Source organism: Papaver somniferum, chromosome 7, assembly GCF_003573695.1.
Source record: "Papaver somniferum cultivar HN1 chromosome 7, ASM357369v1, whole genome shotgun sequence".
NCBI classification, from domain to species: Eukaryota; Viridiplantae; Streptophyta; class Magnoliopsida; order Ranunculales; family Papaveraceae; genus Papaver; species Papaver somniferum.
The window spans coordinates 141233731-141242914 of NC_039364.1; the positions used below are offsets into that span (position 1 = coordinate 141233731).

The 9184-nt window shown below is 39.7% G+C and overlaps 1 non-coding gene across 1 annotated transcript; it reads right to left on the bottom strand.

Annotated features, from left to right (window-relative positions):
• Nucleotides 1-309: 309 nt before the first annotated feature.
• LOC113300815 lies at nt 310-413 on the bottom strand. Its single transcript, XR_003335929.1, has one exon. It is a non-coding gene; the product is annotated as a small nucleolar RNA R71 (small nucleolar RNA).
• Nucleotides 414-9184: the final 8771 nt, after the last annotated feature.

Here is a 9184-nt window from a genome sequence, read left to right on the forward strand (position 1 = left end):
TGTATTGTATTACCTCAAACCAATACCCCTTTTAAAATAAATGCAAGCATGATACAAATACTTCCTATATTTCGAGGGTTCGATTCTGAGAACCCCTATACTCATGTAAGAGAGTTTGAACAAATTTGTCGGACTATGCAACCTGATCATATGTCCGAAGACTCTCTGAAATTGCGTTTGTTTACATTTTCTCTAAAGGAAAGGGCCAAAACATGGTTTTACGGTTTGAGACCACAATCAATCACCACTTGGGAACAACTCACTAATCAATTTTTCCAAAGATTTTTTCCACATCATAGGACCATCGCTATTCGTCAAAATATCAATTGTTTTGTCCAGTTGGATGAGGAAACTGTTTTTGACTATTTTGAACGTTTTAATGATTTGTTGAGCGAATGTCCACACCATGGATTTGAGAAGTGGAGACTTGTCGCTATCCTCTATGAGGGACTAGACTTTAAATCTCGAGCCATGGTTGAGTGTATGTGTAATGGTGAATTTCTTGATAAAACTGTGGATGATGCATGGAAATTTTTAGCTGAGATTGCAGAGAAAACCCGTCACTGGGAGTCCATTAGGGAAACTGAGACACTGTCACATGATATTGGTGGTAATGAATTGAACTTTGGAAATAGCATGTCTAGTCCTTCTCATGTGTATGATATTGAATATGAACCTAATCTAGAGGAACATGAATTGACTAATGACACCACAACTGCTAATAGGGACAAGTATGCATATTACTATGATGATGATGATGATGTTATGTTAGAAGAACATGTCTATGCTGAAAATGTTATGGAACCTTTGGGTTCAAATACATTAGGCTTCTCTGCCTCGACCTTCATGAATGATGTTTCTTCTAGTATTCCATATACATGTGATGTTGATACTGATTTTGAGCATGTGCATCTGTCCTATGAAGATGACTTAGGTAATATAGAATCTTCTGTTGACACTAATATGCATGAAAATATAATTGTTGTGTCTGATTCTCTACCTGGGTCACGTTGTGATGTTTCCACTGATTTGCCGATGCATGAGAATAATTCTTCTGATGATGTTGATGATTCTGATTTGTGTGAGCATGGTAAGCATGTTGTGACACGTGTAGAAGACTTAGGAGATGTTGATGTGATTAGTAATGATGTGCCTATCGTCCTACATAAGTCACAATCTGATGGCCTTCCACCCAACCTAGATTTGGTTTGTACCATATTGTCAAACCGACTTTTCTGAGAGTCCCTAATCTAGGATTGGAACTGTGTGCTTCCCAAGTCCTCTTGGACTATTTTGCATCTAAGTATAATATCTTTGAGGAGCCACAGTTGGAATTAGCATGTTTGCCTGTCCCTAGCACAGTTCATTTCGAGCTAGACCTTGTGCATGATGAACCCCCGAAACTGCGCGATTTTGTTTTCAAAATTATATCTTCTGTAAAATCCAGGTTTGGGGGTAGCTCATTTTGTTTCACAGCTTCACTTGCATGCCTACATATTATTATTGTGTGAAGCTGTTGAAACCTCTACACTTTGTCTTTTGGGTTGATCCTCAACTCTTTAGATTGTTAGTGTATGGTGAATTTTTGTATATAATCCAGTAGATAAAATTTCTTAAAAACCTTTTTGTTCCTTTTGTATATATTTTGCTAATCCAATATGATCTCGGCTGACATATGTTGGATTCTTGCCTTGAATAACGGAGTTCTAATATTGCTTTCGCCGAAATCGGGTATTCTCTTTCCTTTTTCTCTACTCAACATGATCCTCTTCATATGTTGTATTATAATTTTGTTCATATTTTGAAACATTGAGGACAATGTTTAGTTTAGGTTTGGGGGTGAAAAGTAGATACTTTGATAATATGCCATAATTGAAAACAAGAACTCCTTCTTTTTGAAAAAAAAAAAAAAAAAAAAAAAAAAAAAATTAAAAATTGAAAAAAAAAAAAACATAAAAATGGAGCTCATTTACCTTGAAATGTTGACTCTTGTGCAAATATGTAATTATTAGGAGTCTTAGTCTAGATATTTAGGCACCCTGATTCTAGCACAATTCACATAGTGATAAGAAATTTGCACGCACGATCTACCAATACATGTATGGCCTCGATCTTCAAGGTGTTTGATAGGAAGTCACGATTGCCAATCACTTTAGAATACTGAACGAAACTTGACTAGCTTGTTCTTTGGTTGGTTGGGATAGAAGGTGGAGGTTACATTAAGAAAGACAACCATCGAATTTAACTGGGTGCATCAAAAAGGGCTACCTCTTGCAAAGTGTCATGTAATTTTTTTTTTTTTGTTTCTTTTGTATGTATCAAAAGCTACCAATGTAAAAATCAATTCAAGTTCTTGTTAAAAAAAAAAAAAAAAAAAAAAAAAAAAACGATGTATATTTCAGAAAAAAAATATCAGAAAATACAAAAAAATCAAGTATTTATCAATTCCATTCTCTCTTGTTCCAAAAATAAAAGAGAGTAGTCAATGTAAATAAGAGTCATGTAAAGAGTCATTTTGTTGTTTCATTGTAATAAGCAAGGAGGGTGTATGCCATTGATGTACAACGCGAGTAATTGTGAAATACCTCCAACTCATTCACAATTCTCGTAAAGTCCGGACAGCTAGCTAGATTTCGACCTTGGTTCTTAGCCTGAGAAACTATCTCTTGGTGATTAGTAGTCATAACTTCAGATCTTTCTTTACACATGTGTAGATACACTTTACACTCTTATCACATGTCCTTTTTTTGTTATCAGTGCTAGGATTGTGCCTCGATATCTTGATTGACATCTCCATTTTGTTGTGAGATTAACTGACTTGCACATGTCACATTTGATGGAATCTGAGCTTATATTTTGACCTAGAACTTTGTAGGTACGTTCTAAGCAAACCTTCACGAGACTTCAACTCGTCCACTAGGGACACTTAGTGGTTTAAAAGGCTTAGTGCATACGCTAAATGCATTCGAGAGACCAGCGACAGTGGTATAGGTAGGATTTCCTTAGTTTTGTTTTACTTGAGGACAAGTAAAATTCAGGTTTGGGGGTATTTGATGAGTGCTAAAAAGTGCATATTTCTATATATTTTTCTTGGCATTTAACTCATCTTTTGTGCATTAATTCTACATTTTATCCCATATTCTGTATTTTCATTGTTTTCAAGAATAAATATTTTTCTTACTTAATTTTGCATTTTTAGGTAATAAATAAAGTTTGGATGAATAGCAGAGCGGAAAAGAGCAGAAAAGTAGTGAAAAGCCGGGAGGAATTACACAAGGAAGCCGCGAAGAATGTTGTGCACAAGACCAAAAGGCTAGAAGTGGGCTTGAAGAAGAAGAATTGTCCTTAAAGAAGATATGGGCTTGGCATACCCAAGGCCCAAAACCCTTACTCAAACACATTTCCACTATCCAAGCCCGTCTCGGATTTCGGCCGTCAGATCGAAGCATTTCAGCATCCTACGGTCGCTCCATCATCGCACATCAAACTCCGAAGCCCCCGCTTTACATCGCAACGCCCATCTCCATCTTGGGTCGTCCGTTTTGCTACATCCCTTCATCCGACGGTCGCTCCACGCTTACCTCCGTATCGCCGTTGGATCCACCTACCATCTTCCCATCCATCGCTCCTTGTCGCAGATCATCAAAGTTCGCTACACCCGCTCAACACCCTAGCATCCAAAACCATCGACTTAACCCAAACAAGTTCTTCTTCCCCAAATCTTTTTTCCCCAAAATCTTTCTTCTTCCCCCGACAGTTGCAGTCGAGCTCTGCTCCTGCCTCTCTTCCGTGTCCACTGCCACCCTCTGCCTCACTACCATCTCCATACCCCGACACCACCTCAAACCCATCTCCCTAGCCTAGTTATTTTCCCCATCTCACAACCACTGAAACCCTAGGTTTTGGGGTGAGTAAAATAACTCGAACTAGGGAACAATTAGAGCAGCAGAGGCGTCAATTGAAGCATGAGAGAGGAGCAGGAAGGTCAGAAGAAGCATGGGTCGAGTCTATTTGCATCAGAGGGTGAGTTAATTTTAGTTATTCTCGAAACCCTAATCCTGCTGATTTGGGGATTTTCAAATTAGGGTTTGTAGAAATTTAGGGTTTTGTTGTAAGCTATAAAAGGGAAGTGATGTAGGATGTTAAAGGTTGTTCTTGGTTAGCCGAGATACCCCCAAATTTGGGTTAATCACTGTTTAATTTTAGTTTTAATTTTCAATTTAATATTTAGGGTTCTTCAATTTCTGTTCATGTTTGTTCTTTGCTGTTTAATTCCATCTTTCAATTTTTGTTTCTCACATGTTAGTTAGTTTAATTTCCTGTTTAAAACTTGATCATGTTTAGTTCCATTGTAATGTTAATTATGTTCTGAGTTCACTGCTGAGGCTCAGATGAAGCTGTAGTGCACTGTTAGATAGTGGAATGCTAGGTTAGAGCCTTAGTGCAGTGTGTTGATTGAGCAATGGGAAGAGATTGATGCTCATAGTGCCTGTGATTGATTGTTCTGTCAAAAGACATTCAATGCTAGGGGCAAACTAGTGAGCAAATTAGTTTTCCTCCCATTCTAGATGTATGCATAGGATTTTCAACTCAACCTAGGATCACATTGTTTGGCTAGGACACAAGGGTGGATTCAAAGCCTTAGTTTAACCCACATTTTGTTTTCACAGTCACTTGCAACTTAACTGTTTTGTTACTTCCTCTCCTCCCTGCCCTTGGCTAACAACCTTGGTTTATTTGGTTTTGTTTCCTGTTAACTGCCACTGTTACCATTTGTTTCATTGCTGCTCCCTTGCCTTAGGCTAACTGCCTTTGTGCCTCATTGCCACTGATTTTTGCTTCTTTCCCATGATCATTGTTAGTTTGTTTCACTACCATCTTCATTGTCATTGTAAATGCCATCCTTGGCCCTGTGTGATTTTGTTTCCTGTCTGCCTAGAGCCTGCTTTACCTTGTCTGCCTGCACAGCTCCTGCTCTCCCTTTCCCTGCTGAGCACCTGCCCTTTGCTTCTGCTGCTGCTGAAGCCACCACTGCTGCTGCTTCAGGTCCAGTTCAATTCTGGGCTACAAGTTCAGTCATTACAAAAGCCCACTGTGGACTTAATCAAAGCCCAGGTGAAAAGCTAAAGCCCAATTCACAGTCACTGTTAGCCCAAGGCCCAGTGCAATTCAAAAGACCAAAAGCCCATAAGTTCACAGTCAATCCAAACCCACTGAGCCCAAAACCATTTCATTGTTACAAAAACCCACTAAGCCCAAAGCACAATTAGAAGCCCAATAGCAATTTAGAGCTCAAATAGCTAGAAACTCCAAACACCCCCAGTCTCTGTGGATCGACCCGTACTTGCACGAGTTACAACTGACGACCGTGCACTTGCGGTATTACTGTAGGCCCGTTTTCATTTCACTTCAATTTTATACGCTTTCCCGGGCCCACCAGTACACGAACAGCAACTGCGGACCTTGGCCTAGTCAAGCCGTTCGCAAACCCGGTTTGCGAACAACCGTTCCGTACCCAACTTAGGTAAACCCGTTCACATACTAGGTACGCAAATAAGATTTTCGGACCTTCTCAGGTAAATCCATTCGCATACTAGGTACGCAAACAATAGTTCTGGACCTGAATCATCACAATACAGTTCGCATACTAGGTATGCATACCGTGTTGTATCAAGATATGGTTAATCATTATAAACTCTCATTTCAATCATTGAAACATCCTTAGAATACGATAATGGTAATCTCACACATACCATTAGCTATAAGTAATTTTCAAGTGATCGAATGATCAATACGACACTTCCCGGGCAAACATCAAATGACTGTCTCACACAAATCATATAAGACGTTCAAGGTAATTCTCACATGATCATCTTTTGACTTAATATTTAGTTTTCAACAAATAAATTGTTTCCAACTAAACTCGTCAAGAATACGATGAACATATCTAAAGCAAAAAGCTTCTAACACATATCTCGAGAAATAGATAAGTGAGATAAACTCGGCTCGAAATATCAAATGTGTATAATGTAAAAGTCTATATAATTATACGACTTAGTCTCATTAGAAGATAAAATAGAATAAACTTCTGAGTAATTGATAAGTTTTAGTCTACGCATACCTTTTGTTGATGAAGTTCCTCTAATCTCCTTAGTAGATCTTCTTATTCAATTGGTGAACGCTGTGAAGCCTAAAACTCAACTACACAATCTATCCTAATCAGAGACATAAAAATAAGTAGACTAGAAATCAAGTATATAGTTTTGATCAACTAAACTATACAAATAAGCTTGAGATAGCAACACTTGTGAATTCGACCGAGCAGTGCTCTAGCATCCCAGATTTAGAAGAAGATTTCTACAAGACAGTGCGTAGAAGCCTAATCTCAAGATGTGGTGGTCCTTTTGAAGTGATAGAAAGAGTTGGTAAGGTGGCTTATAGATTCGTTTTGCCGGAACGGTTGAAAGTGCATCCCACTTTTCATGTCAGCTTCTTGAAAAAGTATCATCCTGATTTGCTGGACACTTCGAGACAACAAGTGAAGCGTGCACCACCAGTAATGAGATCGCAATTTGACAAGAAATTAGAATGTACAATTGATGATCGAGTTGAGGGGGAAAAGCAAGAAGAATAGGAGATCTCATTATTTTCTAAAGTGGCATGGTTTACCAGACTCCGAAACTTCTTGGGTGAAGGATACTACATTGTGGCAATTTTAAGTTAAATCCAGGGTTACCTACAACAAAAATCGACGACGACGTCGAGTTCAGCTAGTGGGGGAGGTCCATGACCGGTCGGTCAAGCGGCCTAGTAATAAAGCGCTAAGGTAGTGCGATACTTGGAATATGGCATAGGGCAAAGATGCATGGTGCATCCAGAGTTGCAAGATAGGCCAAGGCATAGGACAAACAGGGTTTGGACATGGCCAAAGATGCGATATTAGCATCAAGAGGTACCAAATGAGTTTGACACATAGCATGTGTGCATGAGGCATGCAAGAAAGCAAGCAAGACTTGCATTAGCACACTTGCATCATTGGGGGAATGATGCTCAGCTATGATGGCCGTACTTTGGCTGGAAAAAGATATCATGGTGCAGCAAGGCTAGATGACATGGGCCAAGCACATGGCCTTGACGGTTACAAGTTGGTTACGCGGAAGTTATGCTTGCTTTATGCATTTATAAGGCTAGAAAATGCCTGTTTGGCTTTAGGAGAGGAATTGGGCAAGTTGGCACAGTTGGCTAACTGCCTTGTAAAGCAAATCCGCAACTGCTAGTCAGTTACTTGTCTATAGCTTTTGTAAGGCTGTATATGCCTGATCTTGTGATGGGTTGGGTGTCCGGAACAAGAAGAGTTTGTGTAACCCTAAGTGTGGAGTAATAATAAGGCTTCGGCCAATCTGTTGGTGCATTTGTCCCTTGGTTTTGGGTTACTGTTTTATGCATCAAGCGAAGTGTGTGTACTGTTTTAAAGGGTTGAAAATATTGTGAGAAGAACTCTGTTTAGTATGGGCTGAATAGAGTTTTAGCCAAGAAGTGAAGAAATTGGCTAAGGGCGAGTTGGCTGAACTGTGTTGTGGAGCATAGTACCATTGTCAAGGTTGGCTGTTGCATTTGGGTAGTTTGAACCTGTAACAATAGGCCATCAGATGGACATTATGGTAGATGTTCACCGTCTCTTGTTCTTCGATGATTCTACAGGTTCTGGATTCAATATGTAGAGAGGGGAGAGACAGAATATTGAACCACTTTTGAGGTATGGTACACTGATTTGATTGAAGGAAAATTACAATTTTTATACCAACAAGAATTAAAATTTCTACTTGCCCTTAAAATTTGGAATTCAGTGAGAACAATTCTCACCTATGTTAAAGTCCCACTATTTTCTTCCCGTTTCTCTCGTTCCAGTACTGCGACTATTACTCGATGCTTTCTCAACAAAAACCAAAAAAAGAAAGATTTTGTTCTGACAACTATAATTGAAAGCAAAGAATTAATGATAACTGTGAACACATAAATCACGAAGCCATCCACGTGTTCCAAACAATATTCGCATACATTCTAATTCTAGAATTGTACGTCGTATGCGTAAAGGGGATGATTATATCGATTCATCGACTCGAAGCCTTCGAGCTTGTCATTGCCTAGTCGAATATTATCATAAATAATGTTCGTATAAAGGAATAAACCGAGAATCAAGTATAAATATAAAGCACATGAAGTTCAACGCTGAATGTAAGGTGCTGAAATGTAAATAAGACAGATTTACGTGGTTCGACACTAAGGCCTACATCCACGGGGCTGGTGTTTCACTATGTATTGAATGATTACAAAGATAGTCGAATGACTTTAGAGTACACATAGGTCTGCGGAAGTAGGGGGTTACTTACTCTTCCTATTTCTCTCTCCTATATTCTCCTATAATTGCTCTGGATTGGTCGACCCCTTCTCTTTTAGTGGAGAGGGGTATTTATAGGGTTGGAACGTGGGTCCCACTTCTGAGGCGCCGTTGTAATCTTATCTTCTTGTGCTTTGTGCCCATTACGCAGAGGTCTTCGGCATATGCTGCGGCCTGAGCTTGAATACGAAGGATTATCCTCGCCTCTTCCACGAGCTGATTGACACGTGTATATCTCTTTGGTATTTAATACGGGTAGATGGATGTCTGCTCGTGTCAGACAAGTGTCTCTTTGTCTGGTCACATCTGTGTCAGTCAAACTTCCTCTCAGCCGTTGATCTGGGATCTTCTTGTATTTTGTGCCCATTACGCAGACGTCTTCGGCATATGCTGCGGCCTGAGCTTGAATACGAAGGATTATCCTCGCCTCTTCCACGAGCTGATTGACACGTGTATATCTCTTTGGTATTTAGTGCGGGTAGATGGATGTCTGCTCGTGTCAGACAAGTGTCTCTTTGTCTGATCACATCTATGTCAGCCAAACTTCCTCTTGTCCGTTGATCTGGGATCTTCCTCGGGATTGGGTGTATTAACACCCAAGGGGTATTATATGGTGCTCCTCTGAGCCATCATACCTCTGTGATCCTCTGTCCCTGACCGTCAGATCTGCTGACCGGTGACATCTTCTGATGAGATGCTTGTTATCGTGTTTTGATATCTTGTTTTGCATGCCTTCCACGTGTCTCTTTCTGTACACGTGGTGGATAATGAAAGGTGTACATACAA